The sequence below is a fragment of the Triticum urartu genome, chromosome 6A, assembly GCF_056163025.1.
Source record: "Triticum urartu cultivar PI428250 chromosome 6A, HENAU_Tu73, whole genome shotgun sequence".
Taxonomy (NCBI): domain Eukaryota; kingdom Viridiplantae; phylum Streptophyta; class Magnoliopsida; order Poales; family Poaceae; genus Triticum; species Triticum urartu.
This window is the reverse complement of record NC_141878.1, coordinates 8,248,346-8,253,292: the sequence shown is the minus strand read 5'-3', so window position 1 is coordinate 8,253,292 and position 4,947 is coordinate 8,248,346. Positions and strand designations below refer to the sequence as shown.

At 50.7% G+C, this 4,947-nt stretch overlaps 1 pseudogene; it reads left to right on the top strand.

Annotated features, from left to right (window-relative positions):
• The first annotated feature begins 1,844 nt into the window (after positions 1 to 1,844).
• LOC147963082 (uncharacterized) lies at positions 1,845 to 4,947 on the top strand (annotated as a pseudogene).

Sequence of the window (4,947 nt, the reverse complement as noted above, 5' to 3'; positions counted from 1 at the left end):
TTCTCCAGTCCGCAGCTGAGAGTGGGAGTGGGGAACGACCACTATAGTAAGCATAATTTTTTTTTGTGAGATAATTTCATTTTTGGAAACCATGGTTTTTAGGAAAATCATGATGTTTGTTGAAGCATAAATATTTTCTTTCCATTTTTTATTTTGTGATACCCGATTTTAAAAAACATGAATATCCTTATATTTCTAAATTTTCATTTTTTTAATACACTTTCTTGTGATATATTTCAAGGAGTTATGTTTTGCACAGTTTATATTTCTAAAAATAACCCCCCCCCCCTTTCTTTCAATTTTGTAAATCCTATTTTGATCATTGTTTGACCAAATAACTTGACTTTAGGAACTATTTTTTAGTTTCTTCATTTATTTTTATTTTTTTTAACACAAGAAGGCGCCAAGCGCCAAGATATCATTCATCTCAAAAGCATAGTACAACGTGTATTACATATCCCTGGAGTTGAAAGTTATGAAGATAAAGCAAAGTTGGGCAAAGAGAATTGCTTTGAGAGGAATGAGTACAGCTAAGGACAGAGTCTACTCTTGAGTTGAGAACCTGATGAGCACAATCATGAGCTATTCCATTGATGTTCCTGTTAATATGGTAAACAGCAGTCTGGATAGAAAAAGTGTCCTAAAGAAAATCGCTAATTGGAGTGCGACACATCCAGTTGATCGAGACATCATTGATGTTCCTGTAAGAATGTGGGCTAAGCTGGCGATTTTTGGGCTGCTGCGGGCGTGTGGCCCTCGTGCGATGCTTTTCGTTCAAACGGAGGAGGGGATCGAAGGAGGTCGAACCATCACGACATTCGATCCTCCTTTAATAGTAGAGATCATGGTTTTCCTAAAAATCATGGTTTTTTAAAAATGAAATCATCTCACAAATTTTTTTTATCTCACGGAAAAAAAGTCTTGTCCTAAGAAGACTACGGTTTTCCATAACGACTCTACCGAGGAGAAAATCAACTGACACTTGGATATTTTCCGAGAAACTTGCACATAGTCATCCGTATTTAAAAAAAAATCTCCGTGGTTTTTTCTGAGAATATTATTTTCTCTGAGGTGTACTTAAGAGCAAGAAGACTGGCTTTTTTTTAAGTGCGAGTAAGAAGATTGTTTTTTTTAGGCAAGACTTTTTTTTGAGGGGTGGCAAGAGTAAGAAGATTAGCGATAGGGCTTTTTCAAATTGACAGATTGGGCTGGGCTTGGATGGGCCAGCATTACAAGGTAGGCTAGGCTGCAACCTCACTCCACAGTTTCCCACTCTCAGGGCATGTCCAGCCGTTGGCACCCCCAGGAGGCGTTTTTTTCGCCGCTTGGGGGGCTGCCGACGAGAATTTAAGCCTGGGGCTGAAATTTCTTTCAGTCGTTGGCCCCCCAGGCACCAAGCGCAGCAGCGCCAAGCGCGGGAACGGCGCGAGATGCGATCACCGGCCAGCCGTTTCCGGCCACAGCTGGTCGCGCGGGTGGGTTCGCTGGAACGTCCGCAGTGCGGCGCGTCCAACAGTGGTCGTTGCAGCCGCCGACGTGGGGTGTAGCGACGGCAGCGACGGGAGGAGCGGCGGCCGTGTTGCGGGTAGCTAGCGACCCAACGGAGCAACGAGGCAGCATCAGCAGAGCACTCGGAGCACGACAGGCAGCTGTGCATGGTGGGATGAGCTCGGCATCAAGCAGAGCATCGGCCATGGCGGACGGCAGCGCTCGATGCTCGCGGGAACGACGGTTACGACACGAAATCAAGCGAGAGGACGGAGGGAAATGAAGAGAAGCTCACACGGCGGGCCTGCAAGGGTGGTCAGCGAGCTCGGGAAGGCACGGACGGCGACATAACGGCGATGACGATCTCGGTTGCCGGAGGGTGTCGAAGACGACGCCGAGGACGAAGTGGTGCTTCCCGGCTCACTTGGCGCGGTGAGGAGGAAGAGTAGGTCGCGGCGGATCTCTGGGATGCGTCGGGGAGGCGAGGCGGTGGCTGTGGCCGCAGCAGTGCACGGCGGCACTCTCAGACACGCTCGGGTTCGAGCGAGAGAGAGAGAGCAGAGGAGAGGGAAGAGAGAGCTGCGAGGGGAAGACTGAGGCAGACGAGGAGGACCTTGGAGGCGGCCATGAGGAAGAGCACCGACGCCCAGTGCCCCCGCCGCGGCCAGCGACGCCAGGAGGAGCGGCCGCCTCACCGGAACGTGCACGCGTGGCGGACCCGCGCACCGCCGCAGTCTCCGAGCTCGACCGTCGACGCTCCGTCCTCGTGCCCCGCGTGCCCGGTGTTCCAGTCACGGCGGCGCTCGCGGGCGCGGCGTGCGGCCGGGTCGAGGCCAGCAGGGGTGGGGACGATCGTGAGGAGCGGCCGGCGGTGATGTGCTGGGTGGTGACAACCAGGCCGGCCTCGACGAGCTTCGGCGCGAGCGCGAGTACCTCCGCGAGCGCGAACGCGAGCGCGAGTACCTCCGGCGACGAGGCTGAGGCGGCCGGGCGGCCGGAGCATGGCGGCTCGGCGAGGTGGCCGTGCCAGGCGGCGGGGAGAGAGAGAGGAGAGAGCTCTGTTCTACATGGAGGGAGAGGAAGAGGAGGGATCACGTGGGTGAAAATGAGTGGACAAGGGAGAGGCGCTGGCCCACAAAACGGCGATTTAGGCCCCCAGGAGCCCCCCGGTGCGCTGGGTGTGGCATGGGGCAGCCGGCACTAACTTTTGCTTTTGCCGGCGAAAAACAAGGACTTGGGGGCCTGACTGGGACGTTTTTTACCCGCCGGCGCCTAAAAAGTGGCTTGGGGGGACGTCTTGGGGGGCCTAGTGGAGATGCCCTCAGCTGTGGACGGGAGAAAGCAGGAGCGGAGCCGCCGGCGACCACCGCCGCCCCGTCTCCGGCAGCCACCCACCGATGATTCGAGGTCTGGCAACCCCTACTCCTTCCTCTCCTTCTCCATCTAATCTACCCCCTTCTTCTTTTCTCTTCTTAATTTTTACCTGGTACTAGTAGAAAACCCTAGCCAGATTCCCCCCTCCTAATCAAATATTAAACCCTAACAATCCTCCCCTGCTGCAGCTCATGGATCCCTCTGAGATTTCCCACGGCCAAGGGTAAGAAGATTCCCAATCCATTTCCTCGCCCTCTGCATTACTTTATAGGTAAAACTGTGTCTATCATAGCTTGCCACAGAACTAGTTAAGTGTCCCTAAACTTTTAACGATTCAAAAGTTATCAAAAAATATGAAATAAATATGGGAGCATCTCTCTTGTAGAAAATCCTACTCCTATATATATATATATATATATATATATATATATATATATATATATATATATATATATATATATATATATGCTGGATGGATGTACATATGTGTATCGTATATATATGCTGGATGGATGGATGGATGTACATATATGTGTGTGGGATAAGATAATGGGAGAAACCAGTTGATTAATTATTACTTGTCGTACGCTATGCTGTATTGGAGTATCGATCATGGATGTGCACATGTGTGTTGGATGTTTTATTTGCAACTGCCTCGACGCGCATATGTCTGTGCATTAAATACTTTTTTTTCCATGCCAGGGCCGATCTCATTCCCAGCTGGTCGCGTGTGTACAGCAGGAGGCTGCGCCGTTCAGTGCCGCCGGCCGGCCCTGTGTCCAAGGTGCTTGGCGACTACAACCTCGTCATCGAGATCCTCGTCCGCCTCCCTCCGAAGTCGTCCTCTCTCCCCTGTTCGTCCATGGTATGCAAGCGCTGGGGCAGCATCCTCTCCGATCCCCACTTCCGCAAACGCTTCCGCAAGCACCACCGGAAGCCTCCTCTGCTCGGCTTCTTCCAAGGCTATGCCGACCGCTTTGCTCCCATCTTGGACCCGCCGAACCACGTCCCTGCCGCGGGCTTCTCCCTGCCCAGGAGCAGCACACCCTACAACGACCACGGAGAATACATGGGCTGCCGGCATGGCCTCGCTGTCGTAATCAATAAGCATGAGCGCAACACCGTTGTGTGGGACCCACTCACGGGCCGACATCACATCGTGGCTTTTCCACCAGGACTCGACGACGCCTTTACGGAGAGTTTCTGTATGTGGCATGGCGCTGTGTTGTGTGCTGACGCCAAAGATGGGCATGTGCATGGAGATTGCTTCTTGAGCCCGTTTAAATTGGTTTTGGTCTGCTGCGGTGGATACGATATGCAGGCATTTTGTTCTGTCTACGACTCGGCGTCTGGTGTTTGGGGAGGTGTTTTCTCAACCGTGATCTCACGTATAATTTCTGTGTTAAGGCCCAGCATCTTGGTCGGGAATGCACTCTGCTGGTTGATTTCTAGAGGTGCTATCTTTGTGTTTGATTTCGAAATTCAGAGTCTCAATTTCATTGAGAGTCCGGCATACTACAATATGCCCGACGGGTGTTTTCAGCTCTTATGTATGGAGAATGGCGGACTTGGCCTCGCCGTTTTGTTGGACCTGACCATCCAATTATGGGGCTGCAGAAAACCATTCCACTGGAGGGGGTGTTTCCAAGGAGAATGCATTCTTTATTTTTCGTCGGTTATGATGAGGACACAAGTGTGATTGTTCTCACTACGCCGACAGGAAATTTCACACTCAAACTTGACTCCATGCAGATTAAACAGATTGTAAAGAGAAACACCATGTGTTTGGACACCTTTTATCCCTACACAAATTTCTATACTGCAGGTAATACCTCCCTGTATAAATTGCACAAGCTTAATGTTAACTATGATTTTGTGCTCGTAATGATATTTTCATCGGAGGGTTTCTAACAATTGGAAGCTGGCAAAAACTGTAGTAAGAGAATACAGTGAAACCATTTGCTATGCGAATAGTTTACCACTTGGCATATTATATAGTGGTTTGCACACATGCCTACTTCGTTGACTCAACTTCGCTTTATTTTCATTTGTTTGTAGTTAGGGGAGTTGGGTGGAAAGGACTGA